The 25533-nt window shown below is 34.4% G+C and overlaps 1 long non-coding RNA gene across 1 annotated transcript; it reads left to right on the forward strand.

Annotated features, from left to right (window-relative positions):
• Positions 1-4003: 4003 nt before the first annotated feature.
• LOC118666194 lies at positions 4004-22341 on the forward strand. Its single transcript, XR_004970894.1, has 3 exons — positions 4004-4162; positions 18117-18210; positions 22143-22341. It is a non-coding gene; the product is annotated as an uncharacterized LOC118666194 (long non-coding RNA).
• The last annotated feature ends 3192 nt before the right edge of the window (positions 22342-25533 follow it).

Consider the following 25533-nt stretch of genomic DNA (forward strand, 5'->3'; position numbering starts at 1 on the left):
AAGTGGGCAAAGAACTAGAGATTTCTCCCAATAAGACATACAAATGTCTAACAAGTGTGTGAAAGATACTCAATATCATGAATCACCAGGGAAATGTGAATCAAAACCACCATGAGATATCACCTCATATCTATCAGAATGGGTATTATAAAACAAACAACCAAAACCAAAATGTAACAAAACCCTAAAAGGTAACATGTATTGGTAAGGATGTGGAGAATATGTAACTCTTATATACTGTTGGTGACAATGTAAAATAGTGTAGCCAGTATGGAAAATATCATGAAAGTGTCTCAAAAAGTACAACCAGAATGACTATGTCATCCAGCAATCCCTTCTGGGCATTTATCCAAAAGAATTGAAATCAGGATCTTGAAAAGATATCTGGGCTCCCATGTTCATTGCATCATTATTTACAATAACCAAGACATGAAAACAACCTAAATGTCCATTGACAGGTGAAGGACAAAGAAAATGTGGTCTATACATACAATGGAATATTACTCAGCCTTTTAAAAGAAGCCAATTCTGTGCTAGTCAACAACATGGATGAACCTGGAGAACATTATGCTAAATAAAATAACCTGGTCACAGAAGGACATAAGTTGCACAACCAAAGTCACTCAAGTAGATGATTCTACTCTGAGTAACTTTGGAGCCTAAGCTTTTCATCTTTCCTGAAAGGACATCATAGGTTTGCGTTCTCAGTTTTTCATGGCTGGCTAATTACCTGTGTCCTCCCGAAGTCAAAATGAAGATGCCTTTGAAATTGGTCCTTTCTCCAGATATCGGCCATTAAACAGCCCCTCACCATTTCTTCCTGGATAGAAACGGATACAGAAATGTCAATCGCGTGGGATCCATCCTGCCTGGTTATGGAATAGTTACTCCATAGCAAACAAAGATTCGGGTATGTATTTGTGATGTAACTAATACCATGTGGATCCCAAATGCAACTTCTAGAAAGAAAAAGATTTGCCTGAGACAAATGGAATCATCTACTATAAAATCTGCTACTGATCTGATTTCCTTTGAAGTTAAATATAATCCACCAATTACAGACATGATCTGATATGAAGGTAAAGGCATAGTTTTCACTCCAATGCTTCTCGCTAGAATCGTGGATGGTTCCTAGCCATGGAGAACTACGTCAACCCCAAGGTTTTATTTTCTCCTTTATTCTACCTGTTTGCCCTTTGCACTTCTGTCTACATTTATGTTTTGCCATTTTCCCACATGTGTATACCTTTAAAAGTGTTAGAAAGAAATGATTCTAGAGATTTGTGTGTGAACTGTCTGCCTTTCCACACAATGAGATGGTTTGTTTCCTATCTTTAACAAAGCCCTTAGGATATAATAGCTCCACCATGCCTTAGCACTTACTTCTCTCAAATATAAAATAAATTTAAATTTTAAGTACTCACTGTGAGGAGGATTCAATAAGTAAATACACAGAAAGGGTGTGGCATAGTGCCTGATACAAAGTAAGCACTAAATACATGTTGGCTACTGTTATTTATATTATTATTAACTTGTGGAGGGACTGACTTCCTCACAAAGTATCACCAAGATGTCATCTAAGAAACAAAATCCACATTTAGAGATTTTTAGGATTGGTATGGAAGATCTGAGATAGATAATAACTAACATGTATTGATCACATTACACTAAGTTCATCAGATAATCTCATTTAATTTTTACTATAACTCTGCAAGTAACCAAAATATACTTTAGAGAAGTTAAGTAATTTGCCTAAAATCCCTCTTTGGTAGGAATTCAGCATGGATTTATAGCCTGGTCCATCAAATATGTATTCTTATATGCTCAATGTAATGAAGCAATAATGCCTTCAGTGCCTCATACACTAATGGCTATCATTTCTCAAAGTTCTTCCCTGTGCCATAACCATGAAAATGAGAAGATGCTCATTTTAACCATGTGCCACAATGGCTAAAATGAGAGGTTATCCAGTCAGTGGTTCCAGCATTTTGTATTTAATGAATTAATAAAATAAAATAAATGGAGACTAAACATAAGGTAGTTTCTCAATTATTCCTTTAAATGGAATACATTCAGTTTCAGGGAATAAAATCACTATATTGCTATTGCTTTTTTCTTTTGCTAAGAATTAATAAATCAAATAATAGGCCCAGGAAGTAGAATTTGGGATTCTTGACTCCTTGGACTAATTTTTAATAGCATCTTAAATATTAAAATATACTTCAAATAACATACAATTCACCATTTTGAAGTGTACATTTTAGTGGTGTTCAGTTTATTCCTTGTTTTGCAACCATCATCACTATCTGCCATTACTATCCTTAATCATCATCATATTAGCAGTTAGTTCCATCTCCTTGCAGCCGTTAATCTTTCTGTCTCTATAAACTTGTCCTTGGGCAAATCTTTTATCTCTGCATAAGATGACTGCTCAGATATGTGATTTGTTTTTTATTCTTTGACGTCAAAATCAAACTGCCTGCCCCAAGCTTCAACTTGGTGTGTGGTTCTAGTGCAATATGTAATATGTGTGACAGAAGGCATGCTAGAGCGTATAAATCTCTTACGAGAGCTCATCAAAGTTAGCAAATGCTGCAATTAAATGGACTTTAATATGAAGAATATACTACATACTTTCTGCATATGAAGAATATACTACTACTTTCTGCATGTGAAGAATATACTACGTACTTTCTGCATGTGAAGAATATACTACTACTTTCTGCATATGAAGAAATATACTACATGCTTTCTGCATTTCTACTGTCTACATTCATTACCAACTTTAGGTTTTCCTCATAGTCTCCCTTCTTTCATTAATTTGGTACTTACTTGTGTAGCATACCAAATTACATATACTTGGAACTTAATTTGAAGACTGTCAATGTTTTCAATAATCAAATCAAAATAGTATTATGAAGGGTAATCTTATTTTTTTGAAAGTTACATCTAATTGTAGGTTCCCAAACTCTGATCCAAATACGTGCTCTATTTAGTTGCTCCATTCTCCTCCATACACTCATGCACTTTGTCCACTTCTTAGGAAATTTTAATTGAAAATAGAGATTCAAATGTATTATTGTGTCATTGGGACCCATCTGTGTCCATGTCTCTGAGTGGACTATGAGCTACTTGAGGGCAAGGACCTCGTCTATACCTTTGATGTTCCAGCACAGTCAGTCCCTGGTTCATGGTATAAAATTTATGGGATGCTGTTGAAGAAATGGGATTTCAACACATAAACAAACACATGTAACAAAATGTACAATAATTAATGTACATTTAATTATATTACGCAATGTTCAACTATAGTATCACATATAGATGAGATAGTTTTAGGTAGATCACTACATTCCAAATATTAGATATTTTAAAAATTCAAAATGACATGTTTTAAACGCCATAGGATATTATGCATCTCGCTTTTACGTAGCATTATTTTGTAATAACCTGTAAAGTAGTTATTACACACACTCCCTATTAATCGGGTATTCACCACATTGTAACTACAAGATGGAGGAACACCGAATGGGAAAATGTGGAGATTGAAGTCAGGTGAACAAATCTGCATTTGGGTTGACTAACACTACCTGAATGCCTTTGGCCGTTTGCAAACCTGAATATTCTGGGGTGTGCATATATTTAATGCCATGCTCAGCGAATTGGTTTAAGGACTGAGCTAACCTAGCCTAAGGGCCTAGCATTTAGCAGGCCCTTCATGAATCTTGGCGGACGCCTCACCCCTCAGGTTTGAATTTATTTTTACACAATATGAGTCTTTTCTAATCGCGGAAACCTACCCTGACATCCAGTTTGTCAATTCAGAGACTCGCGATAAGGCCGCAGAGGTACAACAGATCCAACCTAAGCAACCTTTCTAACTGAAGGCTGGCTAAACCCGCAGGAGGCGCGGGGCCGACCTCCAGTATCCCAGCATTCCTCGCGCCGCCCCTCTCGCTCTTCCCCCGCGTCTCTATGGTAGAGCGCGCTCGGCGGCGGCGGCGGCGGCAGCGGTGGCAGCCGTGGTGAGGCGAGTGGGTCCAACTTTCCTGCTGGCCTCAGGGGGTTGGGGCGCGGAGGGTCGCGATGTCCGAGAAGAAGCAGCCGGTAGACTTGGGTCTCCTGGAGGAGGACGACGAGTTCGAGGAATTCCCTGCGGAAGGTGAGCGGCGGGGCCTCGGCCTCTGGGCCTCGCGGACGGTGACTCAGGCTTCGGGTTGGAGGAAGCGCGGCAGCGAGGGCCGGGCCTAGAGGCGCCCGCGGGAAGTTTGGACCCTGCGGCCGGCGCTGGAGGCCCCGCGGGGGCGACTCCCCGTGCACCCGGCTCCGGGCTCGGCGCGTCCGTGGGCTCGCCGAGGAGGCTGAATGCCTTCTGCTTCCTCGTTGGGAGGAGCCATGGTGACCCTGGGCCCCCGCGCCGGTGTCCGGGACGGTTGGTCCTTCTCGTCAGCCGGCTACCTCGTTCGTGACCCCACCTCTTTTCCCTTTATTTTCTTTGGTTGAGCAGCCCTCCTTTGCCTTTACACCCCCCACTCCCAGAGTTGTTGTTTCTGGTTAGGCCAGTGCTGCTGACTTTTGGGACGTTACAGGTGAAGTCTGAATGAATGTTAGGTAGGATGGGGGGGGGGGGGGGGGTCAGGTGTTAGTGCTTCATACACGTTATTGTGTTACTTGTGTTCCTCACTCATCTTTGATTACTTTGAACTAATCTAAGTTTAAGGGTTTTTTTAGGGCCCTAAAATTCTGTATTTTTATTAGTTTCATGGTTACCTAGACTCTAATTTCACAAATCTAGCCAGAAGGTACTGATATTTACAGTTTTTCAGAGAGACACTGAAGCTTGGAACAGTTGAGAAACTTCCCGTGGTCGCATAACTGGCAAGAATTGGTGGACAGCTGGCCCCTTTGACACCAGCGTTCTTAACCCCTTTAGCTGTTTATTTGGTAGATTTGGTTCTGTCTGTCTGTTAGATCGTTGTGGCTACTTAGATTTTTTCCCCAAAAATTATTTACTTTATTGGCTAAATGTTATAGTTAGGATAGGTATTTGTCTCATAAGAAAAGGAGGTTATTGTTGGGGGTAGTCTTTCTGAAGGTGGTAGAAAGAATTGTGGTTAATGGTGTACAAACTTGTTACATTAAGCCGTTATTTGCGTCACTAAAATTGGCCTAAGTTATACCCATCGTGATTCTATTAAATCATAAAACCACACAGCTGGAACACTTGTTCTTTGTATATATAGTGCACTCAGTTGTTTTTTAATGGAAGAAGAAAGACATTAGTGTGCAGGCTACACAAATTCATAAACTAGCCCGAGTACATTTCTTCTCAATTCTGGGATTCATTTTACATTGTGGGGATTGTTTGTCTTCTGTTTTGATAGTAGCTTTATCGTCAGACATGTTTTCTTTACCTCACTTTCAAGTTGGTTCATAATCCTCCAGTTTGAGCTATGCAGTAGAAAACTGGCTTATTGAGAGCAGGATCCCATTTCTTACTTAAATTTCATATTTTGAAATAGCATTTATTCATTGTTTATCATATACAAGGTGCAGTATTAGGTACTTTATTTAAATTAGTCTAATTATCACCACAGTCCTGAAGCTCAGAGATTTAAAAAGCTTGCCATTAAGTGGTTAGTCAAACCATGCTTAATCTTAACATTTTTCAAAGTGCCTGGTACTTTTTAGATGGTCAATAAATGCTTGTTGAATGAATGAATCTGTATTTAAAATAAGTAGCTGAAAATTGACTCCTTAAAAAGGATCTAGAGATAATTGTGTACCTGATGATATACATGATTTTTCTCAGCAACTTTCATCTTACCAGCTTTTGCAGAATATGTACTAGTAGTTTGTTCCTGTTCTATGTTTATGATGTGAGCAGCAATTTGTTCAAAATGTTTGTAGTTACATAGTAGAAAATCTCATTAAAAAGGAAAAGCAAAGAATATTTTTTTGTGAAGAAAAAGGCCTTCACAATAGACTGGTTTATTAGTATTAAGTAATTCACCATTTATTGGTCACCTTACAGAATATTTGTGGTCTTCAGGTTTGAATGTGTAGAACCTACTTCATTCAGGAAACTTTCCATTTAGAATGACAAAAAACATTTGAAATTGTTTTGTTCAGGTTTCTGTATGTTTCTTCTTTGGTTTATAATTCAGTTTTTCTTACATGTTAATTTGAGTTAGTAAGATTTTTCTGGATACAAAATTAGCTTAGAGGTGAAACCAGATATTTACTAAGAAAAACTCCAATAAGTAACAAAACTAAGTATTCGTCCAGAATTTATATATACATATGTATATAATTTTGTGTGTGTTTATATTTTTTAAATACACACAGAGGACTATATTATATATAACATTTCTTCTACTTGATTTTTATGTTTTATTTCTTAGGCACGTGTTTACACATTAATGTAAAACTTTACCTTATGCTTTTTAATAGTTGTGCACTACTAGTCCCTTGTATGCATATTAAGTAATCTATTTAGCTTTTGTGTTTATCAGATAAACTCTTAGAGAAGACTTTGCAAGATCAAATTGACAGGTGCATTTATATTTTTTAATATAATTTTTTACTTTTAAATAATTGCAAACTTAGAGAGTAATTGAAAGTGCATTCTTTTTTCCCCTAAACCCATGGTCGGCAAACTGCGGCTCGTGAGCCACATACGGCTCTTTGGCCCCTTGAGTGTGGCTCTTCCTAAGCCTTAGGAGTACCCTAATTAAGTTAATAACAATGTACCTACCTATGTAGTTTAAGTTTAAAAAAGTTGGCTCTCAAAAGAAATTTCAATCATTGTACTGTTGATATTTGGCTCTGTTGACTAATGAGTTTGCCGACCACTGCCCTAAAGCATTTGAGAGTAAGTTGCCAACCTGATGCCCATCACCCTTGTGTATTCTAATTTGAATTTCCTAAAAAGAGATTCTCATAGTACAACCATCAAACTTGGAAATTAATACACTAATACATTACTATCATCCACAAATCATCTTTAGGTTTCTCTAATTGTCTCAAAAATGTCTTGATTTAGAATCATGGATCACTACATTCAGTTGTCATGTCTCTTTAGTCTTCTTCAGTCTAGAGTAGTTCTCAGTTTGTCTTCAACTTTCATGATTTTTACACTTTTGAAGATTATAGGCCAGTTATTTTATAGCATGTACCTTAACTTTGACTTTTTTCATGTGTCCACATGATTAGATTCAGGTTCTGCACATTGTCAGGAATATCAAAGTCATGATGCTGTGTTCTTATTGCATCTTGTCAGGGAGAACATGATTTTCATTTGTTCCATTGCTGATGATGTTCATTTTTATCACTTTATTAAGGTGGTGTCTGAGAGAGTTTTCCATTGTTAGATTACTAATTTTCCCTTCATAATTATCTGGTATTTTGTGAAGAGGGATTTTGAAACCATGTAAATAAAGTATTCCATTCATCATCAAACTTTCAGTTTGTTCATTTGCTTATTTATTATCAGTACAGATTCATGGATTCTCAGTCAGTGGGTTACAATTTATTACTATTATTTACTTTCATCCTCAAATTGTCCCATATTTGAACATTGGGAAGCCCTTCAAGCTATCTTTGACCTTTTGACATGTCACCATCAATCTTTGTGTAATACTTACAATACCTTCTGGCACAACAAGGTATTCCAAGCTAATCTTATACTTTCCCTGCTCCAGTCCTGGAATCAGCTGTTTCTCCAAGGTACATTCCTTATATTGGAGAATGATATTTAGAAGGCAGTATCTTAACTCCAGTTATGCTAATTGCTTTTGGGACCATCTCAGTAGGAGCTAGGAAGTATACAAGTGTGTGTATACATATATACACTTTTACATCTATAGTGTATGTGTTTGTATAAAATTATGATTTCACACAGAGATCTCCAATAGCTGTTTGTCACAGGGTTTATTCTCACAGGGTTTTTTTTTCCCCTTTCCTTATTCATAATACCTTTCCCAACAGTGAGATACCTGGCTTTCATTATCATAAATATATTGTCTATTTGGTCATCCTCCTCCCTAACCAATCTTTGTTGTCCCCTGCACATAGAGGTCCCCTCCTCATGCCACTTGGGTATCAACATTCTATGTCAGGCCACCCTCTCCCCTCCTCACTCCAGTATTGGATGACTTCTTCACCCTGTTCAGGCTCTGACATAACAACCATGCAGTGCTACTCCTCCACAGGAATGCTACCCCTCCAAGCTCTGCTTGGGCTCTGACACCTCATCAGGACCAGGTACATTTTGAAATTTGATGTATATTTTCAAATTGCCTTTGAGAAGTATTACAGTAATTAACAGTCCCATCTACAGTTCACCTTTTTCCTCATTAGGTTGCCTATCTATAATAATAAAAGCATAATATGCTAATTAGACCAGACAGCCGAACAACCTTCCAGACGAAGCCGTGGCTGCATGGACTAAGCCCCTTGCACGAATTTCATGCATCGGGCTTCTAGTACTCCATATTAAACATTTTAGGCATTGCAAACCTAATGGAGATGGAAAATATTGCATCATTTTGATTTGGATTGATTTCTTGTGTGAGATTCACCATTATGTTTTTCATTGAACTGTACCTTCTTAATTCTCAGTTTCTTTATATATAACTAGCAGTTTGTGCACTGGTGAGGTCCCTCAGCCTGGCCTGCAGAGATGGGGCCGAAACTGGCTCTCTAACATCCCCCCGAGGGGTCCCAGATTGCGAGAGGGCGGTTCTCGGGTGACACACCCCAGAATCGGGCTCCCTCCTCTCTGGTTCCAACTGCGTCACTCAAGAACCGCTGCTGCCAAGGGACCACAGCTCAGCAGCTGCTGCATTAAGCATCTGCCCCCTAGTGGTCAGTGTGCGTCATAGCTACTGACCAGTCAGCTGGGTGCTTAGACTTTTATATATATATAGATTTTTGGATAATAATTAGAGTCATATAAGGATTACATGGTTGTATTAGTCTGCTTGAGCTGCCATAACAAAATTCCATATTCTGAGTGGCTTAAACAACAGAAATGTATTTTGTCACTTTTCTAGAGCCTGCAAAATCCAAGATCAAGATATTAGCCTATTCATTTCCTGCTCAGTGCTCTCATTCTGGCTTTCAGACTATTACCTTCTCACTATGCCCTTACAAGGTGAAGACAGAGCAAGCTCTCTGGTGTTTTTGTGTTGTTGTTTTTTTCTAAAATGCCACTTATAGTTTCATCATGAGGACTCCACACTCATGACTTCATAGGATCCTAATTACCTCCAAAAGGCCTCATCTTCAAATACCATCAAATTAGGGGTTAAGGCTTCAACATAAGAATCTTGGGTTTGGGGAACACAGACATTCAGTCCATAGCAATAATACGTGTAAGTGCATATCATAGAGTTTGGCATAAAGTTGGTATTCAGTGAATATTAGAGCCCTTTCTCTTCTCCCCCCAATCTGTTTAGTGCTTTGGATTTTGGATGATGTTTGATATTTAATTTACTTAGAATTTGAACTATTTTTGACAAATATTTTATTTGTAATTTTAGGTATATATGCAATTAAGCTTGTTGAGTTTATGGGTTATTTGATAATTTATTTTCTAATATTAAAATTTTAAAATTAAAAAATATTAATTTTTTTCCAAAAGTACTTTTTAAGTTAGTGTGGTTATTTATATAAAATATTTTAATACATAGAACATAGCATACATTGTTTAAGGATGTATACAGATGGACAATAGGTATAAAAAACAGGGGAGTGAAAACCCCCCAAATCAAGATATTGGTGCTTGGGAGGGGATGGTGAGATGGTGACCAGGATATTACGCAGTAAAAACTGCTTAGAAAAATTATTTGATTAGCTCTTTCACTGATTCTATGGAATGAACAAGCAGTACTAGTAAGCAATCCTGATTTACATGACTCATTGAAAGATGTGGACTGTGGAAACATTTAGGGGAAAATGAAAGTTTTAAAAGTTATATTTTTCTTCTGGGGTACTAAAAATTCACCAAGTAACATTACCTCCCCAGTTTTGTGTTCTGTTGTATGTGTAATGCTTGGTAGGGATGGTGTTGTCTTTGTTCTGGAACATGTTCCTTTTATCTCTATCATCCTTCAAGTTCCCTGGCAGTGATTAGCATATAATAACTTACTTATTCATTGAATATATATGTTTGTTGAGTGCTTCCTGTAAATCTGGCACTGAGTAGTGCAGAGAGAGAATGCTACTAACTGACATTTTTCAATACTGTTTTAGATATACAGCTGCCTTATGGTTTTATATTTGGGGCTCAGGAAAAGACCAAGGTTACAGTTAACTAGAGGCTGCACTTAGGCAAATTTGATTCCTTAGGTAGATATTTGTCTTTGGACTTAATGATATAAATATCAGTGGAGATGATGGATCAATAGTTTTCATACCAAGCTTGAGCCTTTCAGTATTTTGCAGGTGCTTATCTGGAATGTGGGTCTCCAAATCCTTTCCTCCCCACCTTCAATTAAACCAGAGTAGCTTTGCATTTGACTGTCTTTATCTGTTGGGTTTCTGATTAGGAGGTCCTTTGGTTTCCTGTCAATTGCTGCTGCTGGGGGAGTGGGGAGGGTGATTAATCAATTGATAAAGTGCAACAGCAGTTGAAAAGGGGGAATGATTTCTAGTTGTGTACAACCTGAGATAGCAACATTTGAACAGAGTTTTCAAAATATAGAAATGTAGGAAAGGGGTTTCCAAAAGAAGAGCAAAGAAATAGATGCTTGGAGATGGAAAATCAGTGTGTAAATTTTGGCTATGAAATAATGGTTGCAAAGCAGGTAGTTTGGGGCCTAACATGGAAGGCTTTAGCCAAATGACCAGTTTGGACTTTATCCTTAGGTAGATGGGATGTGGATTTTTTTTTGTTTGATATGTGTGTGTTTTCCTTCAGATAGGCAGTTTGGGGAAAGTCAACCCAGAAAAATTAATTTGAAGAGATAGAAAGAAAGAAAGAGAGAGTCAAGGACGCTAATTAGCAATAGCTTAGGTAAAGAGTAAGGGCCTGAGATATATTATTATTAGGAAAGAAGTGAGGAGAGTGATGGAAGAATAACAAGGGAGCTTTGGCAACTAGTTTGATAATGGAGTGTTGGTAGTAAGACGAAATCAAGTTTGTGATTTTGCACTTGGCATGTCTAATGTATGACAGATGGTGGAGTTCACATTGGATACCCTTGATTCAGTAGTATGGAGGATCAGAATGAGGAAAATGATGAGTATAGGACATGAGGGCTTGGGAAAGATGAGAGTAATGGCTTTGGAGAATTTTTTAAGAGAGAATTCAAAATCGATTAACAAAGGTAACAAGTCAACATGACTTTGTAGTGGAATCATTCTGCCATATGTATATTTTAAAAAATTATTTATGAAAAGAATTGTTTGAATTTCCTTTTGTTAAAATATAAGAAAAAATTATAAATGGTTATGTAAGTTATTTTGAACTTCTTTTCAGACTCCTGGCAACAAATAACTAAAAAAGGTTACTGGTAGTCTGGTGCTAACATCATTTATTACTTGCTTTAGGTTGCTGATCTGAAGTTCCTTATTGACATTTTTGGTCCTTGTTAGAGAAAATACAGTAGTGCAGTGATGCTCTGCTAGCTACTGATTTCTGAGCCACTGAATATAGGCATTATTCTATATGTATAGAATAATAGGGTATAGATATTTTTGTATCACAATAACCTACAAAAGTGACATTTAAAAAAAAGTTTTAACTTATTTTATACAGCTTAAACAGAAACACAAGTAAGTTTATCTCTGACTAGATTTAGTGTGGCTCATCATATTCATGAGCATAATGATGCTATTTGCAAGTATTGCTGTTCTCTTTTACACTCATCTGTGATTGTGAGTGTACAATTTACAACTTTTTTGAAGATCATTTGTCTCATATTTTTCTTTATACATGCACATTTATTTTATTTGAAGAAACTTTGTGGGAGATGAGTTTGTTTATATTCAGAGTAACTTTGCTCTTAAGGAATGAATGATAATTTGATGCTCCTGAAAACTGGTATATTGCATCCCTATTTGGTATAAATTGAATTTCCTCTCTACTTTTCTCCAAAATGGTATCCTTCATACTTTTAAGGTATTTTGGAATGTATGTTGGAGGGTGGGGAGAATAAGTAATCTTAAGGACAGAGAGAGAAAAATCTTTTCCCTCTTTAATGTCAAGGTGATACTTAGATAAAGTATATGGGATCTTTGATAGCTCAGATTTTTGAAATTTAAAGCTAGTCACAGATGTAATTCTCACTGACAAATGTGAACAAAGCCATATTTGGGGGCAAAGTCCTAAATAATTTAGAATTGCTAGAAACTTATGTATTAGGCATCTGTTACTGGTTATTTCTAACTCTGACTTCTTAAAATATGATAATTTTTTTACCAGTACACATCTGGAGACCTGCACACTGAAGTCAACACAGATGTCGTTATTTAAACGATTAATCACAATCCTGGCAATGCATTTAGTGTTGAAGATAACATGTATGCTTTATAACTCATCCACATGTTGAAGGAAGGCCTTAGCTATGAATCTGGTATCCTCATTTGATTTTATTGTTTTAACCTTTTAAAAAGGTATTTCTGGGTTTAAGGCTTTAAAATGAAGTGATTAAATCAAATTGCATGATTCTCAGTGTTATGTTTTAATTAAAAATTAAAACACAGTTCAGTCAGAGATATATTGCAAGAGATGTCAGCCAAATCCTAGAGATTACAATAGTCACAGCTTATTTATGTTACATGTTCACTTAGTGGAGTTTACATATATTATAGCTTACATATACTGTAACATATATGCATATGGAGAATTTGTAAGTTTTGAAAATAATATTTAAGGCTCTTATATCCTGTCACTTAAACTTCTTACTTAATATAGTTTAATATATTCCTAGTTAATAAAGAAAATATTAAAAGTTTCTACCTAAAATAGATATAGATTCTGGTTTGTCACTGTGAACACTAAGTTTCTTAATGGTACTTTTGTTAAATAATTTAAAATGCTTAAGTTGTAGTTCAAACAGTTAATTATTGTCCTGAATTCTTCATCTGTGATGGATGGAAGGATAGCATGGCATGGGGCTTCCGTGCATCTTACTCCTAGGATAAGACATTAAGGTTAAAAAGTATATTCAGATTTATGTGATGATTAATGAATTTAACTAGCTTTTCCATTTTTGTATACTCGAGTATCCTAATTATGAAATACTGTATAATTATACCAAAGAAATATAAAACTATTGTCAAGTCTTTGTGTGTGTGTGTGTGCTCTACCTAAAACTTTGCTCATAATACTGTTTTCCCCTCTTTCATAGGCATTTTCCTTTTTTTGGCGGGGCGGGGGGGGCACTTTATTTCTATCTTCTTTCTTTTCCTTTCTTGCCATTAAAGTAGCATTAGGTGGTTGTTAAAGGAGGGAAGAGATGCTTTATCCTTATGCATTAAATGATCATCAGAATTCAACTCAATAAACTAAAAATTATACTACTCTTGAAATTAAAAAAAAAGACTGTTCAAACTAGTATCTCTGTATTATGTTAAGAATTTTTACTTTTTCTTGCCTTTTTAGAATTAAGGATTGGGGCTCCTACAAAAAAGTTATGAAATACTTATGTTTCTGCCACTCCGAAGCAGTTGGGCACAAATTAAATATTTTTTTAGTCTCTCAAAGTTAAAAGAATTAAAGCTAGCTTGAAGACACGTGAATGTATCAACTAATAACAGTATTGAAATTAATATTTTTAATCAAGTCATAATTAGATTAAAAGTTCCTGGGCGGGGCGGGGGGGGGGTAGGGGGGTTGTGTCTTTATTGTTCTGGAAAGGGTAGGTTTACAAGGTTAGCAAAGAGATGTGAAAAAAATATTCTTATTATTTTATATTTCTAACTTGAATTTTTTGACACATTACCATTTCCTTTTTAGAGACCAGTGTAGTAAACAATTTAGGAAGCTGGTTAGTTAGAAGTTGTTCAGGCTGATGTGAGGTTTGGTGTCTTACAACCTTGACACAATTCATTTGTGACTTGAGTTATATCACCCCCTTTACTCAAGAACATATTATCCAGTATTAATGAATTCAGATTATTTTGTGGAACATTAAACTTCATTAGGTAGCTTTATAAAGACTCCTTAAAATATCAGTAAAACAAATATTTAACTTGACAATTTCTATTTCTAGACTTATCCCAAATATATTTATAGTCTAGGATTTGATATCATGAAATAATGGTAGAAAAAGTTATTAAATATTTTCTTGTAAGGCAGTCTTCACTTTCTCTATTGTATGGTGGTGGTTTTCAAACAAAGAGGGGTATAATGTACACTCATCTCTAAGGCTTTTTTCTGTCTCCAAAATTCTGTAATTTTAACCAGTCCTTAGTCTTAACCATTTTATAAAACTTGAAGTCTAAAGCCAAAAACCTTGCTACATTGCAGTTTATTGAAATTGTTTTATGTGACATTTTTACATGGAAGGCCTTAATGTCATTAAAATAAAACAGAATAAGAAACAAAAAATCCTAAATTGTTCATTAATACTATTAGGTAGCTCCAGAGCTCTAGATTATAGTAACTGGAGGGAATGTGGAATAATAGTATTAGTTGTTGTTCACTTGCTGTAAAAGGGATAATGGATTTAGTTGTTTCATTACAAGTTCAACATATAGGAATGTAAGTTTCTATAAAAGATATGTTTGAGATTATTTGAAGTGTTTTCAGTTTTAAAATTTAAAATTATTTAGTTGATTTTTAATGATATAGTATTACAAAGAATTATATCTATTGTTTGAAATGAGGCTTCTTTGGTTTATCTTAGGATACACCTCATATTACCTTTTCTTAATGTTCCTCTCTTGTATAGTTAATATTGCAATTTCTGCCCCATTTATTTTTACCCTATAATAGTTCACCTCTTTCATATTGAGATGTCTGTTTTTTAGAACAAAAAAAGAAAGTTTATATATAATATTATAATATATAATTATAATGCACATAGTACACAGTTTATTATTTATTGCAATGGCACTATGAGAGTAACAGTCCCTATACCTAATGATTTAGTTTAGTCCCTATACCTAATGATTAACTTAGGCTTAACTAAGAAACTTTTCTAGTCTATAAAAGTGCAGAAATGTTATTCTTTCAGTTTATCTTTAGCTTTGGGAATAGCTATATCTATTAAATTGGTTTATAGTAGCTGTCTGATCACTCTTCCTTAGACTGAGAAAAATCCTGAATATGATTTCCTTTTCTTTAACTCTTAATCTACTCTTCATTAAAAATATAGTTAATTTCACACATAGTAAAATTTTTCAGTTCAAGTTTTAAGGTACTTCTACAAGAAAGGAGAAAATGTAAGAATATATTTAGCTCAGCCAACTTAATTTTGAGATGTAATTAGTACTTATTATTATTGAATATTACTATTGTTAAGGACTTCAGAGAATAGGAATTCAATTTAGGTAATTGCAATATTCCCTCTTTGAGAACAATAATATTACTAGGAGATATAAAAAATATATGCAAGTGAAAATTCACATTTTTTATTGAGAATTTTTACTAATGAATATACATTTACTACCCTATGCCATGGTTGGCAAACGGCGGCTCTTTGGCCCCTTGAGTGTGGCTCTTCCTAAGCCTTAGGAGTACCCTAATTAAGTTAATAACAGTGTACCTACCTATATAGTTTAAGTTTAAAAAATTTGGCTCTCAAAAGAAATTTCAATCATTGTACTGTTGATATTTGGCTCTGTTGACTAATGAGTTTGCCGACCACTGTCCTATACAATGATTAAAGTTAGCCGTACATTTGACTGTATGTTGTTGCTTCTTAGCAACCTGAAACAAATTGCCTCAGGGAAATTTTTTCATCTTTTTTTAGGCACTGTGTCCTTAAAAGATAGTTTCCACATGGTCTCTCTTAGGGGATCATTGAATGAAGTGATCACATTTCTCAGAAGCAGTCTTAAGTATAATTGAGAATTTTACATAACATTTATAATACATGATATTGTTGATATCTTCTATCTTTAATTATGTACTCTTGGCTTTACTGAAACCATCACTAGCCTCTGTTTTCTTCATATTGACAACTCAGGAAGGGAACTTAAGAAGTATAGTTTCTAAGTGGAACTATAGCATTTTATTAAATTTCTACTATGTGCCCAACACCTAGCTGTAGGCATTAGAATTACAAATTTAATAAAATGCCATTCCTACCTGAAGGTGTTGAATAGTATCCACAGGAATAGCAGTGGTTGTTTTAGGCATCTGTGGTGGGTGGATGGGTATATACTGTGTAAGATTGGGGAGGAGGGAACAGAAAGAGGGCCACAGTAATAGTCCATGAAGGGAAAAATTACTTCTCAATTAACATAGTGGCAGTAAGAGTAGTGAGGGGGAGACTAAACTCTGGGGATAGTTGGGAGTTGGAAAGGATAATGACTTTGATAGTTGAAGGAGAAAGAGTAGGTAAGATGCCTCCCGTGATTCTGCTTTGGGGAACCAGGTAAATGGAGATACTTACTTCTATTCTTAAATCATAACAAAGACATATCACATTTTAAAAGTTTTGTTGATACATAATGTAACAAATAAAATACTTATAGTATGTGTCATTGCTGAATAGTTTTAAATCTAAATGTGCATTATAAGAAAAGCCTAACTCATGTTTTGTTATTTAATTATTTTTCTTTTAGGTTTAAATATTCTTAGCCATGTTTCTAATAGGTATCTACTAAGATGAAGCTAATGGCTAGGACATATTTAAGAGAGAATGTAATTCATAATTACTGATTTTGAAGGGGAGGGGTTCAAACAAAAATTTACAAGTTCTGATTTAGAGTTCTGTTGTGTGTTTCACAACTGTTTGTTGTACATATGCTAGATACTGTTTGAATTTAAGAATACAGAGATAAAATAGAGTTGTTACTCTTGAGCTCAGACACTCATGATTGTACAGTATGTAAGTGCTGTGATAGAGATATACACAAAAGAAGGGATCTAATCTCTAAAGGTAAGGAGGAAGAGAAGGAAATATGGAAGGCTTCCAGAGGTAATTTCCAAACCTATTTTTAAAAAACTATTTTCTGACATTTTAATTTGGAAACTTTCAACCCTGAAAAAAAGTTTAAAACAGAGGGGAAATGGGGCATGGTGGTGGCGAATTGGGTAAAGGGGTCACAAGGTATAGTCTTCCAGTTATAAAATAAATAAGTCATGAGGCTATCATATACAGCAATGATGACTCTAGTCACTAATGCTGTACTGCATATTTGAAAGGTGCTAAGAGAGTAAATCTTAAAAGTCTTCACAAGAAAAAAATGTAACTGTATAGTGATAATATTAACTAGTCTTGTGATCATAAATATCAAATCATTGTGTTGTACACCTAAAACTAATAAAGCGTTATATGTTAATTATACCTCATTTAAAAAAAGATGTATAATGTTTACTTTATTTCTCTCATGTATAGCATATATGATATATAGCAAATATATATTTTGAGAACCATTTGTAAGTAAATTGTTGACAAAATAACACTTAACTCTTAAATATTTTAGTGTACATGTCTTAAAGAATAAAGACATTCTCCTCTAAAACAATTCTACAATCAAATTTAAGAAAATATTTGGTCTACTTTTTATTATCTGTGAATGAGTTACCTTTTTAATGTTTAGCAGTTTTGAATTTCAGGCTGATGTCTTCCTGTTACTCAACTTACCTTAGTGTTGTTACTGCTATGTTTTGAAAGATTGTGAAATAGACCTTATAAAAGCCCAAGGAGAAATCAGGAAAGTAATATCCTCCTGAAATTAAAATAAATATTCATGGCAAATATAATTTGTATATTAACTTTTGTTTTAGATTATCTGCAAATTCAAAAATTGAGAGAACATATGTGACAGCATAAATTGAGATTTAAAGAGGAAGATTACCATTTCTCATACTAGTATATATGGTATTACATGTTTTGAATTGTTAGAGTTTTCAGGGCAAAGTTTCTGACGTTCTTGTATTTATGGAAATAATATATGAGAACTATTTAGACAGCATCTGTTTCTGTTTTCAGACTGGACTGGTTTAGATGAAGATGAAGATGCACATGTCTGGGAGGATAATTGGGATGATGACAATGTAGAGGATGACTTCTCCAATCAGTTACGGTAAACTTTAAGCCAGATTTTTATATAACTTAGTATTAATTGTAAGCACAGAATATGTCATCTACATATGATAATTGAGCTCTTAAAAGATAATAAATCTTTGAAATATGTTTTTGGATTCCGAAAAGTATGACATTTTGCCTTCATTTCTTGTGTTTCTAAATATGAATACTTTGGGTAAGTGCCTAGAGCTTTTGTTCTTTCTAGGCTCTTGGCAAAAGTGGTTAAATAGAAGCATATTTACTGTTTTTTATCCTTGTGGGTTTAATTCTGTTGAAGTTAATTTTCTGCCAATATTGAATAACTCAGTAGAAATTAGAATCGTAGAGTGCTAGAACCCACCTTTCCTTCTGGCTATCACCATACTGTTGTCTGAGTCTGTATAGTCATTCATGCTTAATCTCTTCACAATTTTTCACCCAGCTCCCCAACCTCTCTCCCATCTGACGGTTGTCAGTCTGATTTTGTTTGTTAAATTATTTTGTTGATTAGATTCTATATATAAGTGAGATTATAAGGTATTTGTCTTTCTCAGACTGATTTCACTTAGCATAATAATTTCCAGATTTATCCAGACTGTCACAAAGGAATGATTTCCTTTTTTTTTTTTTTTTTTTACAGCCAAGTAGTATTCCAATGTGTAAATGTACCGTAGTTGTTTTATCCATTCATCTGCTGACTGTTTTATCCATTCATTTAGCTTGTTTCCAGATCTTGGCTATTGTAAATAATGCTTCAATGAGTATAGAGGTGCATTTATTCTTTTGAATTAGTGTTTCGGGTTTCTTTGGATATATTCCCAGAAGTGGGATCACTGGGTCAAAAGGTTCCATTTTTAATTTTTTGAGGAAACTCCATTCTGTTTTCCACAGTGGCTTCACCAGTCTACTACATTCCCAACACATGCCTGAGGTTCCCGTTTTCTCCATATCCTGGCCAGTAATTGTTGTTTGTTGATTTATTGATGATAGCCATTTTGATAGGCATGAGATGATATCTCATTGTGGTTTTAATTTGCATCTCTATGATGATTAATGACCTTGAGAGCATCTTTAAGTCAAATTTCTCCAAAGTCTCTCTTGTCTTTCATTAGCCAGAAAGTAGCACTTTTCTTTTAAAAATTAAGTCAGGACATTATTGAGTGCTACGAATTTATTGGGAACTTTTAATAAATGTATTTATAATGGGATTTCTTGTCACTACTACATCTTGCCTTTTTACTGGTTTGAAAATAGAGCATTATCCATATGTTCTTTGTGGCTTGTTGTTTTCATAATACGCCTCCACAGTGGTCTTATGTTCTCTGTTGTGTTTCTGCCTTTAGGTTTGTGGATTTCCATAGTGTATAAATCTTGGTATCTCCATTAGTGAATAAGGTATTTCTTTTTTGTTTCCTGTTTGAGTCATGAGTATTTTTCCCTACAAGGTTGTTCATATGTCAACAATTCTATCAAATAGAACGTACTATAGTGATGGAAGTGTTCTGTAACCCATTCGTGTGATTAGTGAGCACATGAAATGTGGCTAGCGCAGCTAATGAACTACATTTAATGAAATAATTTTACTAAATTGCCACGTATGAATACTATATTGGACAGCATAGCCTCAGATAATATTTATATTTCTGCTTTTAAAAACTTGTCTCAATTAACAGGTCTCCAGCAAATATGCTCTTCCTAGTCTTTGTAAAATGCATTGAGGCCTTTAGTGTGGTATTGTAAACCATGGTAAAAAAAAAAACACACATGTTCTTCTATCTTCTGATGTTATTTGGTCCTAATCCCATCTAATTTCTGAGAGGCAGTTTGTACTTTAGAGTCAGTCATATTCTCTGAGTTCTAACTCCAGATCTGTCTTCAGCAACAACCTACCACAAACTTTCCATGTCTCTTTCTCTTTTAGTGTAATTATCTTTAGCAAGTAGAAGTAGAAAGAAAAAAGGATATCTGTGTCTCCAAGTAACTGAAAGTCCTGTTTTTGCTGTTTCTGATATATTTGTTTCTCTGTATATCAGAAGTAGGTAGGATTATCAGGTTTTCCTGACCCTGCATCACATTTTACATAAAAACTATGTTCTTCATTTACTGTGTCAGATATAGCCACTGGCATATAACAGTAGTTTTTTTGGATAGTAAGAGGAGTTCCCAAACCTATTAGTCTTAGTCTTCTTCTATTGTAAAAGGAATGCTAGTTTTGTTTGTTTGTTTGTTTGTTTGTTTCAAATAGTTTGTATTCACTATGTGTCTCATTTCTTCTCTTTGCTGGATTTTTCCATTTAACAGGCTCTTGATATTAGTGTTTTTATATTGTTTTGTGTTTTGTGCTTAATGGCCTTGACTTCTTTTCCTTTTGATTTCTTATATATCCTAAATTTTAGCAAAGAAGTTTTCATGTTCTCTACGAATTTAGCTAATAGGGAAACATATCATTACTTCTTTTGTATTTGTAAATAATTTATAAATATAATTGGTTACCACCTCCTGTCAAGAAGTCAGATGGGTTTTTTGTTTTGTTTTGCCTTTGTTGTTAAAATAAGAGGAAGTAAATAATATACATTAATTGTGTTGAAGGCATCAGAAAACTATTATTTAAGAAACTTTTTAAATTAATTTAATGTTAAATAGGAAACATATGAAGGATAGGCATTATAATTTTAAACTTCCTGGGTGGGAGGGCAAAAGAAACATTTTAATTAAATTTAGCAAAGGAAGGGGTAGAGTCAGAAACTTGTGCTGATCTTTATACCCCTACTCTAGCATTTTACTACTAGTCCATACTGACCTCTACTCCTGAGCAGAAGAAAGATGATTCATATGAATAATCTCTGGTTAGTGTTTATATTATAAGTAACTAAAATTTTTAGGAAATTGAAGGAGTGTGAGGAAATGAGTAATAAATACTATACATCATTCCCACCATGTGCTTTTTACATTGTGTTTACATTGGATAGTATGATAGTGGCTAAGCTAAATTACACTTGAGGACAAAAGTCTTTGTCTTATTGGATGTAATGATGTAGGGCACATTAGTCATACTTTACATTTGTATTATGTTTTATCATGGATTGGCCCTCAAATAATTTTGTGGTGAACTATTATAAAATCAGAATTGTGGCAGGTAAGTTGCTGGTGATATTTGGAATGGCAGTTTAAATAGCTGAAATTCATTACAGAACTAAACTTTATTGTGCAAATGTTTTATATAAGGCTAATCAGCTATTGCAGTTGACATTTTCTGAAACTTCAGGTTGAATAAATTATTTAAAATTATAAAAAGTGTCTTTTTAAACTGCATTTTTTCCAATATAATTTTTGAGATTTTTTATTCATATTTAAAATTAGGAAAGTCTCATTTAATAGTTTATAACTTATTTATTATATTTATTTTGCTTACGTATAGCTAACGCAGAATAATGCTTACCCTTAAATTTGATTTATAATTTCTGTCTGCTTAGCTCAATAGATATATGTAAATATGGAAAGCAATCTGTTCATCTCTTATGTGTAAATAACAGTAATACCTATTGTGATGATTATGAAATCCCTAAGATTGATATCAGTGTCTTGTGTTCTTAACTGTATGGTTAATGATTCTTAAAATTTGTTTAAATATTTATTATTATTAACCGGACATTTTATGGTATTTGGAAGATAGCAGTAAATTTCTTATATTTCTTCCATAAATAGATTATCAGAAAATTAAGGAATATGAAATACTAGTGGGAAATTAAAATTTTACTAGCATTGTGTTGATTCACATCCAGTTTCTTGTATAGATTTATTTCTAGGGACTAAAGGAATTTGGTAGTATTTTTAATTGGTGCCTAAATTTAGCTCATTTTTAATTTATTGTATTATTTCTTAAAACCACCTGTTTCTTTAATCCATCATAAAGAATGTCTAGTGATATTATATTTTTGTGTTTTATTTTAGAGCTGAACTAGAGAAACATGGTTATAAGATGGAGACCTCATAATATCCAGAAGAAGTATTGAAGCAACCTAAAGTTGAACTATTTACTAAATTCTAGGTCACAGAATCCAGGATGAATAAACTTAAAAAATGTTTATTTCATTACTTGCTTGGCTTTATTTTTGCTTTTGTAACACAAAAAATAAATGTTTTGATCTAATTTTGGTTTGGTTCAGAAGTCTTGATTTTTGCCTAATAATTAACTTTCTCATAGTATTCATGATTTTCCAGGACTTGATTATATAGAGTAAAACTTCCTATTATGATTTTTTGTTTTAATGTTAACTGAGGCTCAGAGAGGCTAAAATGAAATGAGCTAGAATCCATATCCCCAATTCAGTAGTTAAACCACGTCAATTAAATATTAGTCTTATTCATAAGGTATTCCTTTACGTTACTTTTAAACTTAATCTCATCTGTATTTTTAAAGCTTAGACAACATTCACATTTTTAAGATGATTCTTCAAAACCTGTGTTTTAAGATATTAATCATTTTAAATTGCTTAATCTACTTTTCTGTGTGGGAGATTTAATTTGGTTAGTAAATTATTCTTTCTGATAAGACTTAGAATGGGGCTGTTATACAGTTTTTATTAGGAATATTTCAGACTTGAATGTGTTACTATTTAGAAGTAGAATCACTGGTGCTGTTGAATAATTTAAAATGTAAAATTTATTTAACATGATGTAGTAAAATTTATTTAACATGATTTTGGTGTTAATACTAACATGATGTAGTAAAATTTATTTAACATGATTTTGGTGTTAATACTAACACCAAATAGAAAAGTTGGGCACCGGAAATATAATTTAAGTTATGCCTCGAAACGATTTTGAACATATATAAGTTTTTTCCTCCTAAGACAAGCATAAATCTGCCTTACCTACCTGACAACTACTAGATGATCAGATGGAATAAAAGTAATAAAGAACTTTGGAAAGTGTAAAAAGACCTTATGTTTTTGTAACATATAGTTAGAAAATGTAGCATGTAAAGAAATATTTTTATTGGATATTTTCTCAATTTCCTGGTCACTGGTTATAAGGTCATCTTTAGACCCCATTATCATAGGTTACCTTAAGAGTCTCAGACAAGTACCCAGGCGAATGGCCACTTCATGTGACTTTTAAATTGGTGAGATACAATTTTGAAACCTCGTAGGAATTGGACAGGGACTTTAATGGGTTATCTCTACTTTAAAGTCAGTATTTTGTCCTTAAAGAAATTATAAATTTCAGTTTAGGTGGTTTTCTCTTTTAAGAATTGAGTACCTAAAAATTGGTATTTGGCATCAAGATGATGAAGCACATTGGTGGTGGAAAGTGTGACTAGTCTAGCTTAAGAAAATTATCTTTATAGGATTTTACAGTTAATAGATTTCTTTAACTTTGACCCTGTGAAGCAGGCAGGAAAGACGTGTCTATTATAAATATTCATCAAATAGAAAACTGAATCTCAGAGAAAATTAGAAAGTGAAAGCATCCAAGGTTGCATAGCTAAGAGGTGTCAGATACAGATTTGAATCCAGGTTTTTTCCCTTGTAATTTTCCATAATCAATATCATTTGAAATAGTTTTGAATTCAAATTGTAGATGTAATAATCAACATTTTTCATCAGGCCTTGGATTGGAATTGTTGCCATTAGATGCCATGTCCTTTCATCCTGTTCCCACTAAGTGTTTAGTTTAGAGGACTGTGATAATAAGCCACCTCTCTTTTGAAAGATTATATGGTGTATTAATGCCTTTTTATGGCATGTCATGATCTACCCTGTATTTTTTAAAGATACTCATATCCTTTCTGTCCCACACTTACCAAGTTGGAAGCAAACATCTTCCACCCTTTTGGCAGAGAGTCAACAATTTTTACTACTCAGTGTACCCCCTGATGCACTCAAGTTTTCTAGCTACCTTAATGGCTCCTGCTGTATTCCACCTTGAGCCCAGCCAGCATGACTCAGTAGTTGAGCGTCGACTTATGAACCAGGAGGTCAGGGTTCGACTCCCAGTAAGGGCATATGCCAGGGTTGCAGGCTTGGTCCCCAGTGGGGGATGTGCAGGAGACAGCCCATCAATTATTCTCTCTCATCATTGATGTTTCTATCTTTTTCCCTCTCCCTCTGAAATCAATAAAATATATATTTTTTTAAATCTTGGCATGAGTCTACACTCTGCTTTGGGTTCAATTCTTGCTTTGTTCATAATTCTCTCAGTTGCTTTATATTTTATTTTTTTTGAAAGATTTTATATATATATATATTTATTTAAATATATTTTATTGATTTTTTACAGAGAGGAAGGGAGAGGGATAGAGAGTTAGAAACATGGAGGAGAGAGAGAAACATCGATTAGCTGCCTCCTGCACACCCCCTACTGGGGATATGCCCGCAACCAAGGTACATGCCCTTGACTGGGATCGAACCTGGGACCTTTCAGTCCGCAGTCTGACGCTCTATCCACTGAGCCAAACCGGTTACGGCTGCTTTATATTTTAAAAAACTTATTTATATCAATGTATATTATTTCATTTTCTATTCTCAGTCTTGGCCTCTCCTTGAAACCTCATACTCCTATACCTAACAACTCTATCACCTGCACCAGTTGTTCCCTCAGTGCTCATGCTCAAAAGGCTTTCCCTCATCATCAACCTGTGGGTCGCAACCCCTGAAAATACATCCTGCATATCAGATATTTACATGACGATTCATAACAGTAGCAAAATTACAGTTATGAATTAGCAATGAAAATAATTTTATGGTTGGGGATCACCACAACATGAACTGTCTTAAAGGGTCGCGGCATTAGGAAGGTTGAGAACCACTTAGGTATCCACTCAGTCACTCCACACATGTTGCCTTCTAAAAAATGCTCTGAAATAATACCCAATTTTTAAAAATTAATGTTGCATTGCAAATGATCACCTCCCTGCGTATCAGAAACCAATTGCAAATGATAGCCAGAATATTGATTTGGTTTTGCTGTCTATATAGTTGCTGTGGGGACTGATGGACTGTCAAAAGGTTAATGTAAGGATAAAATTCATTTTATAGGAGCTATAGTTTGAATTAACTTGTCAAGTGAAATCATTATTTTGTTACTCCGGTGTTCTCTTCCTTTTGTTCCATAGCTGTCATGGATTAGTCAAGTTTATACTCCTACCTTCTTTGTTGCCGTTTGGCTACAGTTCTATTATCCAGGAAGTAGTAGTACAATATCAGTGATGGCTACAAGGTAGGATGACATCTTAGAGTAAGGAAACTAATATTGTATATTTTTCTTTTTGTATTGATTTTGTCTTTTTAGTTTATTATTGGTCTCCTGTTCTAGATTGTGAATTCTTGGAAGATAAAAT

The sequence above is a fragment of the Myotis myotis genome, unplaced genomic scaffold (genome assembly GCF_014108235.1).
Source record: "Myotis myotis isolate mMyoMyo1 unplaced genomic scaffold, mMyoMyo1.p scaffold_m19_p_11, whole genome shotgun sequence".
Lineage (NCBI taxonomy): Eukaryota > Metazoa > Chordata > Mammalia > Chiroptera > Vespertilionidae > Myotis > Myotis myotis.